We start from the raw sequence: 16,488 nt of genomic DNA on the forward strand, positions 1-16,488 counted from the left end.
CTTTCTCCCTCCCTGCAGTGTTTCAAAGAACGTTGTCCTTTCAATTTAAGGTTCAAATCCCATCAGGTTAATCCAGAACTCCAAAGAAAAAGAAGCTTATGTGAACGGAAAACTACATTATTATCTTTCAATTGCATCTAGCCAGGGCCATGTCCTAGAACATTTATCTAACCAAGATATCTTCGAAACCACCTTGGGGGCACTCTAACTATGCTCTATAAAGCCAGAGGTTACAGCTGCAGCCTTTTATGTGTTCCCCATGCCCCTCATATTTTGCATTAGTTTTGTGGACAACCTCCAGCTTGATACACCGGCTTCTCAAGAACCATGCAATGATCTGTGTCACAGACCCAACAATCTCAATCTGGACAACCTATTGCATGGCATTTATGTGCAATTTTGTTCCAGACCCTAGGTACGTAGTTAGAAAAGGCCTGCTGCTTTTTTTTCTCTTTTAAACTTCGGCCCCAGAGATAGTGAGCTGGTCTGAAAGATAAGAGGTGATACAGCTGGTTTGAAGATGGTGTGGGACAGTTTCCCCAATGTTGTAGGTTTGGATTTAGAACAGTGTTGTAGGTTATTTGGGAAGGCTCTTAACACCACTCGGGAGGCCTTACAGAACCAGGTAACTTGCGGTAAACTGTTGCAAAACAGAAGTTGCTTTATTCTTGTTTGTGTACTTTTCCCCCCTTTTCTTTTCCCTTTCTTACACTCCTTAAATAGCTCTCTTTAAATCGTCCTTTTTTCTTCTTTTAGTCTTTCTCTCTTGCTCTCTCTTTTCTCTTCTAGCTCTTCATTGGTGGTCTTGTACGTTATTCTCTCTTTTGTTTCCTTCAGATGTGTCTCACGGTCCCATTACTGCCATATATGAGCATAAGAGAAAACAGAAGACAGGGCGGCAGAAGGTAAGTGTATTATTCTGGGGATATATACATTTGTAGAGCTTATAGTGGGGAAGATAAAGTGAGGGTCTAGTGCCAAACGTGATCACACTGTGTCAATGTACTTCGTTTTGTGCTCAGATATATCTAATGCTTATTGTGAAATGTGCTTCCAAGAAAACGCTGTGCTTTTTTTTTTTAGTAATCTAGTTTCTTGAGTAGGTGCCCCTTTTCTCATTTACTCTTAATTCAGGGCCCTCTTCTTTACCCCCTCTCTAGCCATTAGTTCTCTCTTCCTGTTCTTTTTTTTCTTTTTACCAGAGCAGTAGCAGAGCCCTGGATACGGGTACATACCTGGGCTGGCCACGTCCCTCCTGGGATGTGGCGGGTTGCTGGTTCACGAAACTGGAACTCGCTTCTATCGGCCCCGGTCCCTTGTGTCTTCCGGTGGGGTCATCGACCCTGTTACAAACAATAAATCTGGCTCTGCATTTTCTAAATATTTCTTCTCTTCCCATTGTTTGTTGGGAAAGCATTTAGAATAGTGCTTGTGACCCGCCAAATATATGTAGTTTCACCAGAATATGTTGGACTGGAGTTAGAATAGTAAATCTGACAATCGTCTTTCCTCAAAAGAAAAAAAATGAGTTTCCCCAAAGTTTATTAGACTGATTTAGAATAGTAAATATGACCCCGCTCCCGTGGAAAATATATGCACTTCTTCAATGTTAGTTGGATTGAAGTTAGAATATTAAATTTGACTGATCTGCATATTTGCACTTTCTCCAGTTTTAGTTGATCTCCAGTTAGAATAGCAAATGTGTTACCCCAAGTATATGCAGTTCCTTATTGTTGGTGGAGTTAGAATAGCAAACCTAACACCCCTAAATGTATGGTCTTTCCACAATTTTTGTTTGAGTAGATTTTGAAGACTAAATCCCCCAACAAAAGAAACAAGCTTTTTCCTCAATATTTGTTGGACTGGAATTAGAATAGTAAATTTGACCCCATTAAATATATACACTTCCACAATGTTAACTAGACTAGAGTTTGAAATGTAAATCTCACTTTTCTTCGTGTATGCACTTTCTCCAATTTTGGTTGGTCTGAAGTCGAAGTAGCAAATTTGGCTACCCAGATACATGAAATTCCCCTCGATTTTAGTTAAACTGGAGTTGGAATAGTAAATTAGACGACCACCCCAAATATTTCAATTTTGTGCAGTATTTGTGGGGTTGCAGTTACAATAGTAATTCTGCCCTTATCAATGTGTTTTCCTTGATGTTCAGTAGGTTGATATTATAGTAGTCTATTTAAAAAATTCTAATTTATACTTTTTTATTATATATTTTGATTTAGAGTTCAATTAGTAAATATTACTTTGGACTTGTTTCCATATTTTCAGCATCTTAAAATTAAGTATATATTTTTATATATTTGTTTTATTTATTTTTAAAAAAATATTTCTTGTTTTTTTTAACATAGGTATTTTTATTTTAACTATTTTCAAAGACTTTAAGTGTCCTATATTTAATAATAGTGTTTTAGGTATTGTTAATTACCATTTTTTGTAATGTCCTAAACATTTAAATTGGAGGGAGATGGGTTTCATCTCCACTCCCACAAAATAATGCTCTCATATCAATGAAATCAGTCAAACTTGTGGAGTATGTCTAATTATGAGGCAATGGTAATCTCAGGATTAGGATGCAAGTGGAAGCAAGACAAAGATCCATTCTCCAGTTTCACTGGGTCTTTTTCAGATCACTGTTTCCCCTTCACTCTTTCCCACTTCACCAGCCAGGGCTCTGTTTCATCTGCACCCTTTAGGACTAATCTACAATCCCACACGTCCCCAACAGTTTCAAGCCATTAATGTCTTCTCTCTTGTTCCCCGGGAAGCTCCCGTATGCATCCAATCATTTATATGGGTTTTCTTGCCCCAAAAAGCCCCAGCATTCACATGGAAAACCTTCTCCTCCTGCATTGATCTGCTCTTCCTCGGGGTCTAAGAGTGGCTGCCCTAGCGGTTTCTCAGCCACAGTCTGTCTTGGGCCCACCTTTGATCCTTTACACTGGATCTCTTCCAACTGCACATTAGCAGGGCTGGGATCTCCATATTTCTGTGCCTCGCCACCAGTTGCAAAGAGCAGACTTGTTCTGGCCACTCCTTCTCCCACTTTTGGATTAGCAGGTCTCATTCCCTCTCCCTTTTTCTGGGAGCAAGTTGCCCAAATCAAGGTCCACCATGGAAGTGCTGACTGGGGCGGACATGTGAAGCATTGCAGACAGCACTGCTTATCCTCCATGAAAGTTAGGGATAATGCAGGGCTAAAATGGAACCAATAGAACTGTGTCCACCAAGCCTTTCCCATTTTGAATACTTTTTCCTGAATTTATGGGTTGGTGTCCCTCAGACAACTTCCCTCTTCACTTTGACTGCTTTTACTGCTGAATAAAATGACGCAAAGAAATCTCTTAGATTTCTTTGCACCATTTTTACGGTCCCCCTGACGGGGGAATGCCCCCTTTGTATACATCATGTCTGGCGCATGCATAATGTAGTGCAAAGGGTTGCAAAGTGGTGCAATGCATGCATTTTGCCACTTTTGTAAATTTGGTGCCGGGAAAAGCCCACCTAAGCGTCAAAAAATTACACTAAGGCGCCACTAAAGTGGCGCTAGGCCCTCTTAAATCAGGACCATTGTATTTTTAATTTACCACCTGATTCCCCCCTTTTGTGTTAGTTTTGGCTAATATACTACCCCACTGTGCGGTTTCCTTGGAATTTTTTTCACAGTTGAACAAAAAGTAGTCCCTTGGTTAGATATCACTTGGGATGTGGCTCTCATTTGTTCCATCATGTCAACATGGTCAGGAGGATGCCACGGATGGGAAGTGATCTCAAAGTTTCCAACTCCAGAAGACTGTTAATTATTAATGTTATAACTATGATTGTTCACAATCAAAATAATCACCAAGTTAGTTCTCTGAAATGTTTTTGTAGCGTTTAACAGTTATAATCAAATTTATACTCTTTGAGTTTTTTGTGTTTTTAATCTTCTTTGTACTGAACATTGTTTATTTTGTGTATGATCGTGCCTATATGAGTGCTTCATTTAATGGATCCCATTATAACCATACTGTCCAAGGATAAATGATGAACTCCATCATTCATGTTTTTAATATCTCATTTTTAAATGAAGATTCTGGTTCCATCCTGTCACCTTGACTTATAATGTCAGAGGGTATTGCACGGTTATAGATTTCTTGTTTTTCAGCCATTATTTTACCAATGGTAAAATGTCATGAGGTAATACAGGATGGCCATCATGACCACAATCTATTAACTGTGTTTTTTTATTCGGTTCTGAAATTTAGTTAGGTCATCCACTCTTTAAATCGAGAGAAATCAATTTATCACCAAGGTCGCAGATTAAAGTGGGTAAAAGTGATTTCAGAGGCTTTTTATTCTAACTTACTTGATGAATGCTTCCCTGATTTTACTGTGTATTTGGATGAACGTCTGCCTCATGAGTTGATCCTTAATCCATTTAAGTCAATTTGTGTAAATGTGAGTACAATACTAGTTATTATTGGGAAATTCACCAAAGCAAACCTTTATAGATTGTTTGTTCTCCTGTATTCCAAGGCCCACGGCAAGCCGATGAAGGCCCAAAAGAAAAATCCTAGGTGGAGGCATTTGCCAAGGTAGAAGGTAGATGGGGATTGAGGCATCTGACAAGGTAGATAGGGACAAACTTGAGGCATTGGACAAGGTAGATAGGACAGGTAGATATTTGCCTCTGTTTGGTATGGAGCTAGGGGAGAGTGCTTGGAGTTTTGAAAAAATTTAAATGGGTTGCAACAGCGATGCATTCATGCATCATTTTTGTTTACATTGTTCATAAACCATTTGGAAAACAAATATTGGTTGTCCAGAGGCCAGACATGCCACTGGTGAGGAGACATCCAATCCCAGCATTGTTTTATGCCGATTGCAAGGTTCTTCTCTTCAGAATGGCTCTGAGGCTTGAATGACTATTTGACAGCTTTGTGTCCTTCATGGACTCCTTGGATCTTAGTATTAATTCCAAGAAGTTCAACGTTAAGTTTGTAGGCCCTAGATTCAACAAAACAAAAAAATTACATATTAAGGATAGCTTAATCAGCTTGGTGTCCCATTTCAATATTTTAAGGGTGCTATTTGATTCCTTTAATTGTTGGTCTCATTTGTTTACATCAAGAAGGCACTTAGGCCCATATTAAAGAGAAAATGACGGAGTGCGATGCTGTGCCAAATTTGGCAGCACTGCGTTCCATCATTTTCAAAATGCAGGGATGAGCAGTATTTAATAGAAGACGGCGTACCCCTGTGTTGGCCCCTGTGCCGGTGCTAAATTTGCTGCTGAGTGCCAACACAGCCACCCTTACACCATAGTGCAAGGATGGCTGCACTGCGGGGGAGATTGTTTTTGTGCAGGGAGAGACACTTTCCTGCACAAAAACAAACTTCAATGGCCTTTTGATAAAAAAGAGTAAAAAACTGTCCTGGGGTGGCGTTAGATTTTGGTGCTGCCTCAGGTTTACGAAAACTCATAAATCTGGGGCACTGTCAAAATGCAATGGGTGTTGCTGTGGTACGCCCACGCAACACCCATTGCAATCCCCTACCACGCAAAGTGCTTAATGCCACCTTATAAATACTACGCAGTGCATAGTGCCACCGGAGCATCACTAAAGTGACGCTTCGGTGACAATAGGGCCTTGTAAATCTGGCAAGGGGTCAAGCAACAGTTCTTCTCTGTAAGTAGTAGAAAATTTGTTTATGAGTACATTTTTATCTCTTTCACATAATTCTGTCTCTTTTATACTCCATGAGGAACTGGGGCATGGTTATGTGTCATATACTGTTTATGTTCGACCCTTACTTCTATGGATATTAGTATGGGTAAAGATGGAAGCCATGTTAAATTACCTAATAATCAAAGCCACAGAAACAAGCTAATAGGAAATCAACAGATGTATTCAAACCCTCAGAAACAGTCTATTTCTCCCCTTAAACCGAACAATATCTAATGATTAAAGTGTCTAATTATGATGCATTTCTTTTTACCAGATTTAGGTTGAATCTGTTCCATTACTTGATTGCCTTTCCCAGAGGTTGGTGGAAGGATTCTGATTTTGCAATTTGTAGTTGTAATTCTTCATCTAGCAGGACACCTTGCACTTCATCATCTTTTGTTTGTTTATTAAACATCTTTGTAAGGCTTGTATCCTCTTCCTTTGACAGGGAAACATTTTAACTTGGATAAATCAGCTTTCATGTATTTGCAGTTATTATCGAATCAGCACAATTGTTAATATGTGGCTTTCTTTTGATCAGAATCTGCAAAATTAAGGGCCGAATTTAAGAACTGGAGCTGCATCCAATGCAGCACCATTTTTATTGTGCCCCCTGCACACTCCTAACACCACCATCTGTGTGCCGTATTTAAGATACAGCACACCATAGAGGTAGTTAGAACAATAGCATCAAAATATTTGATGCTATTGTGGCTCTTTGCTGCACTAACGTAAAAAATGTTGACGCTAGTGTAGCAAAGTGCAAGGAGGCCCATTGATTTTAATGGGTATGTAATTTTGTTGCCTGCTCTCAGCAGCTGTTAAAAATGACAGAAAAAAGGCGCAGTGAAATTTGTTAAATTTCACTTCACCATTTTTTCTGGTCTCATTACAGGGAACGCCCCCTTGTATACATTATGCTTGGCTCAGGCATAATGTGGCCCAATGGATTACAACGTGGTGCAATGCATGCATTGTGCAACTTTGTAAATATGGTGCAGGGAAAAGGCCACCTTAGTGTAAAAAAAAAAACACTAAGGGGTGCTAAAGTGCTGGAAGGGGCTCTTAAATATGCCCCTAAGAATGTCTCTTGATTGCGTTTGTTATGCTGTTTCTTTTACATAAACTTGTTGTCCTTTACGGTTTTCATTGTTAAAACCGAATAACGATGAATTGGTGATGATAAAGGAACCATTGGTTTCTTCCTATTTGTCTATTTAATTTGCATGTACAACCATGACTGGTGGTACAGAAATTGCACCAGTGGTGTAGAAGATAAATGTCATATGGAGGCTGCAGTGTATATTTACACCACCCACATTTATGACAAAGATATATGACTATAAAAAAAAAACATTATCCTTTGGTTAGGGTGCAGTAATAATACTCTGCTAAAACATGTGGCAATGAAATGTGAATTTGCTGTATAAGAAAACAGATTTCTATTTATTAATAAGTCACCCTTAAAGTCGAATCTTTAACCCCAAAGAGTAGGGTGTGTAATGTATAGAAAATAGGTACACTATATTTATTTGTGTTGGGACTTCACCCGGGTGTGTTTATTCAGTTGGTAAGTGTCCTCACTTTTAATGATCCACATATTGAGGTTGATTTCTAATGTGTTGCACCAGCAAGTACTGATGCTAAGAGAACTTCTAGAGATTTGGGGCCAGATGTAGGTAGGGAAAAATTAGCGAGTCTGAAATTGCGAGTCGTTGCGACTCGCAATTTCCGACTCGCTAAATGGTATCCAAGAAGAAAAAGCGACTTCATTTTGCGACTAGCAAATGAAGTTGCACCGCAGATTGCGAGTCCGCTGTTTGCGAGGTCGCTATTTGCGACCGCGCAAAAAACAAACAAGCAAATTGCGAGTGGGTGTCGCAAATAGCGACTGTGCTACAAATTGAATGCAGGTGCAGCAGAACACTCTGGAAAACACTTCCTGGCTCTTGATGATGACATCACAGCCAGGAAGTTTACTAATACACCTGGGAGGAGGGAGGACCACACCCATTTTCAATTGCTACACTGCAAACAGGAGGAACAGCAGCTACCATGGCAGACACTCCTAGAAAGCGCAAATTGAAATTTGCTGAAAAAGAACTGGAGGTGCTGACTGAGGAATGCTGCCAGCACCATGAACAACTTTTTGGGAGGGCAGCCCTCAGTGTGCCAGAGGTGGAAAAGAAAAGGATTTGGGCAGAAATACAGGACAAGGTAAACTCCATAGGTGTGAGCCACCGGAGTATAGAAGAATTGAAGAAACTGTGGTATGACCTGCGCTCCCGGTCCAAGGAGAGGGTGGCAGAGTGGTTCCGGGAGATAAGGGGCACTGAAGGGGGACCATCCACTATACCACCACCCACACCCCTGGTGGAAAGAGTGGAGGAGACCTTGGAGCCAGAGGCAGTGTCCGGGATGGGAGAGCTGGACATGTCAGACCCAGGACCATCAACCGGTGAGTACCATGAGACATGCATGTACCCCCATATCTGGCATACCCCCACCCACCTTGTACACAGCAGCATGCACAACCAAAATAGCTCCAATTCAGAGTAGCAACCACCTGCATGGTGCATTATGGGCAATGTAGTCAAGTAGGCAGTTGATAGGCAACAGTTTATTAGGAATCTGATAACAGATGGTAGATACTGACAGTGTGTTCCCTATGTCCCACAGGTCTCAACACAACACCACCTCCAGACACAGCGTCCAGGGGCCACAGGTCATCCACCAGCCTGCACAGGACTCAGGACCAGCCACCACAGGGACCTGCACCAACCAAACACTGTCCCCTCCTGATGCACCAGTGGCCATACTGGTGAGTGAGCCAGCACCCGGTCCCACAGTGCCGGTGTACAGGACACGGAGCCTCCACTGCGTCGCAGGCGACTTCTAAATGTCCCTCCAGTGCCGCAGGCTGAGTCAGGGGACGCCTCTATGTCAGCCGCCGAGGCTGCACCCCTAGGTGGTCAGCGCCTGCAGACACGGGAGATAAGGAGAATATCAGGGGCCATGCAGCGCATGGAACAGAACCAGAACACATGGCTGCAACTGGTACACACGGAGCTGCAACAGCTCAATACCCATGTTGGCGACCTTGCACTCTCAATGAGACAACTGGTGTCAGAACTCATCACTGAGAGAGAGGGTGCAAGGCGCCGTGACAGGCAGCTCATACACCGGCTGTACCGCATGTCTGCCTCCATCGTCAGGCTGGCTGTGAACACCATTGGCCTGTCACGGCGCACGGTCAGCCTCCAGGTGGACATGGGCCACTTTGCCAGTGATGTGGCACGTGGGCTGGGACGTCTCAGCCACGCTGTTGATCTAATGGAGGCACGACAGGTGGCTAGGGGCGCGGCCGATACGCCGCAGGACAGCGAGGAGGGCTCCACCGTTAGCAGTGGCTCAGCCAGTGACACCAGGGTGTTGTGCAGTGGTAGCTCAAGGCAGGGCACTGCTGACACACCAGGAACCAGCCATGCTGAGCGAGCCCGGCATAGAGTGTGAGCTAGCACTGTCTTGGAGTGGAGGCACATTAGGTTAATGTGTCCTCATACCAGGTGGACTTTTACAGCCCCTGAACTGTAGTATATGTAAATAGTTTTTTTTGGTGCACATTATTAAATTCCTAGTTTGTTCCACTTCACACCTGGACTCTTTGTGTGTGACATTAGTGAGTGTGGCGACAGTTAGCACGTACCTTCCAAAGTATTGGTTAGCAATGTGGTCCCATCTCAGTCTGCCTTGATTTGCAACGCTTCTATCCCCATGATGGCGATGTGGTAGCTCTTGCTCATCATCCTCCGAATCTGGGTCTTCTGGGGTGAGAGGTAGCCCACGTCTGGTGGCAATGTTGTGCAGTATAGCGCATGCGCCAACGATCTTGAAAGCTGTGATTGGGGTATACTGGAGGGCACCTCCACTTCTGTGGAGGCATCTGAATCTTGCCTTCAGCAGTCCAAAGGTCCTCTCTATGATATTGCAGGTCCTCCTATGTGCACTGTTGTATCGCCTCTCTGTCTCATTGCTGGGTGTCAAGTACGGGGTAAGTATCCATGGTCGTAGTGCATATGCACTGTCACCTGTTTGGCACAAAATGTACAATGTTAGCTGGGCATTGATGGGTTCCACGTTGACCTGTGTGTATGACTTCAAGGTGTATTCAGCTATACCTAGGAGGTATCCGTCTCCAAACTCCCCACGTTCTAGGCGTTGGTGTATCCCACTGTGCCTGAAAATGTAGGAGTCATGTGTGCTCCCAGGAAATTTCGCAACCACGTCAGTGATAACATAATGGGCGTCACATACCACCTGTATGTTCAGTGAGTGGGTACACTTCCGGTTGCGGAACAGATATTCCAGATTTGCAGGAGGGCATATTTGTATATGTGTCCCGTCTACACACCCTACTACATGAGGGAAGTTGGCAATCCTGTAGAATTCCAACTTGGTGCTTTTGATTTCTGCCTCATTCCTGGGTAGGTATATGTATCTGGACATGTGTGTGAGTATGGCATCTAGGAATGCTATGGAGAACCGTGAGAGTGCACTTTGGGATACCCGACCTGCCACTGCAATGACCCCCTGATAGCTACCCGAGAGCCAAGAGGTGCAGTGAGCATAGCACTTGCACATGTGTGGGGATGGCGCAGCCGCGCACAGTCTGGCGTTGAAGCTGCGGATTGAGTAGATCTATTAAATCTAGTATTGCTGCACTGCTAAGTCTGTATTTATCATATCCTCCTCAGTTTGTTGGAAAAGTGTCTGCCTGGTTCTGCAGATCTTCTCCTGTCTCTGGCTCCTCCTCCTCCTCTGCTGTGCGGCGTGGGCTCTCCTCCTCCTTGCTATCACATATATCTCCGCCATCTTGAGTATCCCAGGTGCCTTCTGGGTCTCCTTTTATACTTTGGGCATGGTTACCACCTGCTCTGAGTTAGTGGTAAACTGGAAGTGCAAAATGGGTTTTTGGCGACTAGTCGCAATTTGCGAGTGGCTATTGCATATGGTTTGCGACTCGCAAATTGCGACTTCCTATTTGCGGGTCGCAAAATGGGGTCGCTATTTTTGCGAGTCGGTAATGGCTCGCGTCGCATTTTGCGAGTCGGAAATGGTATTATTGCATCCCGTTTCTGATTTTGCGGGGTCGCAAATTGCGATTCGGGCCATTTGCGACTCGCAAAAGTTTGCTACATCTGGCCCTTGGTATCTTATTAAAAAAAATTATGGAAAATGAATTGTGAGGTTTTGGTTGTCTAGTAATCAAACTAATAAAATCCAAATGAATTCCCAGAAAACATAATTGAAGGGTCATCAAGGTTATGATCTTCAACAGGCAAGGAATTTTCTGACTTGGCTACTTCAGTCCATTGTCTGTAGGTACTTTATCAATCAATCAAGTCGTATTTATAGAGTGCAGCTTATCACACGCGATGGTATCCAGGCGCTTTGCTGCAGGTCTTATTCAAAGAGCCAGTCGGTCAGCGAGGTGCAGAGGTGGAGGGGCAGGGTGTTCCAGGCTTTTGTGGTGAAATGGGAGGAGGAACATCCTCTGGTGTGGCAGTGGCATATGTAGGGCATCTGTGCGAGGGCAAGGTGTGTGGAGCGGCAGTTCCTAGGGGGGTGGTGGACGTGTAGCCAATGGTTCAGGTAAGCAGGTCCCTGATCATGGCTTTGTAGGCAAGGGTCCAGAGCTTGAATTGGCATCTCTTCTGGACCTGAAGCCAATGGAGGTCTATTAGGTGCTGGGAGATGTGTTTTTTCTTGGGTAGGATGAGGATCAGTCTGGCCGCTCTGGATCGACTGGAGTCTTTGCATGAGTTCGGTTGAGGTGCCTGCATTAAGTGATTTGCCAAAGTCCAGTCCACTGATGATGAGGGCATGCTTTACTGTCTTTCTGGTGTCCCTAGGGATCCACTTGAAAATTTGGTGGAGGATGTGGAAGCGGGTTGCGGAGGCAGTGTTTACCTCTTGTTTTAGGGAAAGTATGTTGTCTAGGATGATGTCAAGATTGCAGGCGTGGGCTTTCGGTGTGGGGGAGGGTCTGAGTTCCGACTGCCACCAGGAGTTGTTCCAGAAGTCAGTGTGTTTGCCGAAGATGAGAACTTCCGTCTTGTCTGTGTTGAGTTTTAGGCAGTTGCCCCTCATCCATGCTGAGACGTCTTTAATGCAGTTGTGGAAGTTGACCTTCGCTGAGGAGGAGTCCATGTAAAACGATAGGACTACCTGAGTGTTGTCTGCGTAGGAGATGATGTTGATGTTGTGCATTCTGATGATGTTTGCAAGTGGGGTCATGTAGATGTTGAAGAGAGTGAGGCTGAGTGCTGGCACTTCACATCTGGTGTGCTTGGCTTGTGATGTGAAGAGGGAAGCCTACTTTCTGGGTGCGACCTGGGAGAAATAATGCCATCCATCTGAGTGCATCATATGTTATTCTAGTCTAGTTACCGTTTTTAACTGGTAAATTACTTTGTACATCTGGCCCTGAATTCTTTTTTTGATGGTGCTCTATGCAATGTTACCAATGTTTTCATTAATGACTCATTTAGGATATCATATAAGATGTCACTTGTAATGTCATAAACAAGGTCATGAACATTGTTTTGGGGTGCTATATTTTCCCAACAATTATGTGGGAAACATCATGTTTTTAGGTTAATGTATACAGGAGGGCAAAATGAATCTAATTCTTGTGATTAAGAAATGTTTGCAGTTTGGAAAGAAGAGTGATATTTTCCTGGACTTCACGAATGGCTTAGTTTAACTCTCCCCCAACATATTGAAGAATTGTGTTTCCCTGCAGTCAATCAGCCCTGACCTGGCAGTTGAGAAACACAATGACCAGTGCTCAGGAGGCACGCTTTCTCTATTGTTTGCTTCTGAAGCCCAAATCTGGCATGTTGAAATTAATCTTCTGGAGTTTCTGGTAGCGGGGAAATTAGGCTATACCATGATCAGTAGAAACTGAGAACACTGTAGGGCCTCTGGCATTCTTTCCAGGGAATATATCAGCCACAATGCCCAGCAGGCACTTAACAAAGTGCATTGCGTTCAGCAGTGCTCTGTCTTCAGTCCAGCAGTCCCAAGTACATAATAGGCACACCTTGTGAAATAGCAAAGTTTGTATTGGACATAAGACCAACAAGCACAGGGATTACCTTCAGCTGTGCTCTTTGCCCAGTATTTCCAAACATGTTCTCAGTGCTCATTAACAGAAATTTGGGTAGTTATGCAAAATATTGGGGATATTATCTGAAATTAACAAACGTGGCTAAATGGTGCAATTTTAGGAATTCCACAGAGCAAGCGAAATTCTAGAAATTATTCTGAAACAATTTAAATTAACCCCAGGCTTACTCATTACTCCACAGTACTAAATTAGTGCGTGGCATTTTCCTCTTTTATGCATAAGTGTAAAAGAAATCAAATTTGCAGATCAGTTCACAGATTGAACAAAATGGACAAACTAGCTTGCAAAATAAGAGGACTTTTTCACAAACCTCACAACTTAATGCACCATTTCTTCAGCTAAGGCTGTATTCCCTATCTGCAGTTCAGGTTTTGTCCTGCTCCCCTTCCTCAAACATTGACTCTCATTTTTCTTTCCTTGCCTCCAACTTTTATCCATCTTCACAAGACGTGACAGACTAGCCTGACAGAATCTGACACTGTACACCTCAGAAACGCACATCTCTTATGTGGAGTTCTGCAAGGATCCTCCAAGCCAAACCTCCTCAATGCATACACAATCTCTCTAGCCAGCGTCTTCTGCCCTCATGACTCCAACATCCTCTCCAAAGTTTTTGACACACAACTTATTCTCTCCCTCATGGCCAATACGTCCATTACCCAGATCAAGTTTAATGCTAATTAACTGATATCACCCCATGGATGAAGATTAAGGGCCTGATTCTAACTTTGGAGGACGGATTTAAACCGTCCCAAAAGTGGCGGATATACCACCTACCGTATTACGAGTCCATTATATCCTATGGAACTCGTAATACGGTAGGTGGTATATCCGCCACTTTTGGGACGGTTTAACACCGTCCTCCAAAGTTAGAATCAGGCCCTAACTGTCTGAAGTTGAACAAGAATGAAATTATGAATCTTCAGGAAGAGTGCTTAACTGAAGGGCTCTCCCAGGTTGCCAACTGAGCTAAGACCCACACCCATCCCAATACCCATGCCAAGAACCTTGGAATCTTCATTGACAGCAAACTCGATATGACCACCAAAGTAAATGCCTTTACTGCCTCATGCTTTCATGCCCTGAAGATGCTGAGAAAGATTTTCAAATGACTCCTCCTTCACACTTTCAAGGCACTACATAACACTGGACTAGCATACCTCAACAATCACATCTGATTTCTCAAACTTTCCAGACACCTCTACTCATCTGGACTTCTATTTGCACACATCCCATACAGACAGAAAACCAGATCTGGTGGTTGATCCACCTCCTACATCACTCCTAAAGTATAGAAACACCAGCCGCTACACATAAGACCTCCTCCTCACTTCTTGAATTCTGAAAGAAGATGAAGACCTGACTTTTCAAGGAGTTCCACTATGCCCAAGGTTTGGCTAGATTTACACGTGTTCAGTGCTAGGATACCCCCTGGGTGATGGTGCACTCTACAAATCAGCATACCATAACATAACAAAACATAACAGAGATTTTGCCATTTGCATGCCACTTATTTAGAGCTGGGGGAAAATGGCAAGCTTTTACTGTTGATGATGCTCAGGCCCATATTCTTACTTCAGTTCCTCTGATGGACATTTTTTGGGGTCCATGAGGGGTAAAAGAGAGTTAGAATCCACCTTCAAAATCAGTGTAACTTATTTTGCCACACAGTAAATCCAGGAGACGGAGGATAAAGTTCAAAGATGTGTTGCAAATTTGAAACCAGACTGATATAAATGACTCTCAGAAACATGCTATATAAGTACAGACCCTCCAAAGGCGAGGTACAACGTTGAATGAGATTAAATCATACAAGCATAAGGCATACAAGAGTTTCAGTTAAAGCAAAAAAGATGACGATGATCAGTATATACGTTGTGGTCCTCTTGCCTAATCACTGGAGAAACTAAGTCAATCTAAATACTCGAATCTAAGCTCAAGGGAAATCCTAATTAAGGTCCTCATTGGGATCTCGGTGGGGAAACCTGCCGCAATCGGCGCTGACAGTCAACAGAAGACGGCCAGTGCACAGAACCCTACGTCGGCCACATAATAAACATCCAGCTGGGCCGGTGGGCGGAAACAGTTTCCACCCGCTCGCCCAGCTGGAAACAGGGCCTGAACATTGATCAGTGCAGTGGTTGCAGCAGCACCCATTGCACCTTTCACTACCTGTAAATGGGCAGTGAAATGCGCGATGAGGCTGTGCATGGGGGCCCCTGCACTGCCCATGCCAATTGATTGGGCAGTGCAGGGGCCCCGAGGGAGGCCCAGAGTCACTCATTCCACCAGCCTTTCCCTGGCGGTGTAAACCCTGCTTGCAGTGCTGCCCAGTCGGATCAGAAATGCCACCACCGCCAGGCTGCCTGGTGGCGGGAGCCTGGCGGTGGTGGTGTTTCATCCGTGGCGGTTCTGCCACATACATTATGTGGCGTTCTGGACCGCCATGCCGTTGGCGGCAATTACCACCAACGCCGGCATGGCGGTCCTTACCGCCATGTTCATTATGAGGGTCTAAGTCTCAGGAAATAAAGAAATGTGTTAACATCGCAGAAACCTCAGTAGAAGTTCTGATCGAGAGGTGGCGTATAGCATAAAGCCACAAAAAGGACTAACGAGTAGAGAGGTCTGTACCCCTCCATCTGCTCTCATTAGGGGATAAAGGGAATCTGTCTTTGCCTAACTAGGTGAATACTAATTAAACCCACAGAACCTTTGAGAAGTCTAGGTCATCAATACCAGTATTTTTCCATCGTCCTTCCACAGTTAAAATTGGCAACTCGCATTGAACCTCACATCCCAAGAATTAAACATTAGAGCGACCTGCAGTGTCTCTTGGTGTCTGATACATAAACAGGAGTCTTTTATTCTCAGTTTGGTAGTGCTCCTTTGTCCTTGCCAAAATATCCCCACATACGTCACTGTCTCAAATGCACAGTATGCCTTTCATTAATTGTAGACTCGGATGAAAGCACCTGCAAAGAAAAATATTGCAACGCAAGAAAAACTCTACGTAGAAAGTTAAACACAAGAAATCATATGTTTAAGGCCTTTGATTACAATTGTTTTTCCCCAATGCCTCTTTCCCTTGAGGAAAAACATACAAGTTAGCAACATATCCCTAACCAATGAAGTCAGTCAGGCTCCGGAACTCACTAGAAACATTTTATATAGTTTGCATTACACAGTCACCTTTCACTTGCTTCAACTTCAATCCAGAAGATGTCACTAAATACACATTTATTTCCGTTATTTGTTTTAGTCAAGAAACACACTCTCTTTTAAAGACAGAATAATTTAACTATCTTAAGTTAGCATGAGCAAAATATAGGCCTTACATGAAATGGTGGCCATTCAATTAGTCACGTTTTCATCAGCATGTTATTATCAAATTAATCCACACATTAGCCTGTAAGTATGATTATGTAAAGACTCAATATTTTATCAATGAAATCTCTGCTTCCACAAGGACAACAGCAACAAAAAATAATAATCCTCTTATTATTAATAAGAGCTGTAACAATGATATAGCATCTAAAGTAGTTGATTATATGCTGAGAATAGGAAATG

The 16,488-nt window shown here is 43.3% G+C and overlaps 1 long non-coding RNA gene across 1 annotated transcript in view; it reads left to right on the plus strand.

Moving 5' to 3' along the window:
• LOC138266558 (uncharacterized) overlaps positions 1-16,488 on the plus strand; it is a 244,278-nt gene that overhangs the window by 92,099 nt on the left and 135,691 nt on the right. The window contains exon 2 of the long non-coding RNA XR_011199546.1: positions 838-905. This is a non-coding gene — a long non-coding RNA (uncharacterized lncRNA). The remainder of the gene's footprint in view (positions 1-837; positions 906-16,488) is intronic.

Source organism: Pleurodeles waltl, chromosome 11 (assembly GCF_031143425.1).
Source record: "Pleurodeles waltl isolate 20211129_DDA chromosome 11, aPleWal1.hap1.20221129, whole genome shotgun sequence".
Lineage (NCBI taxonomy): Eukaryota > Metazoa > Chordata > Amphibia > Caudata > Salamandridae > Pleurodeles > Pleurodeles waltl.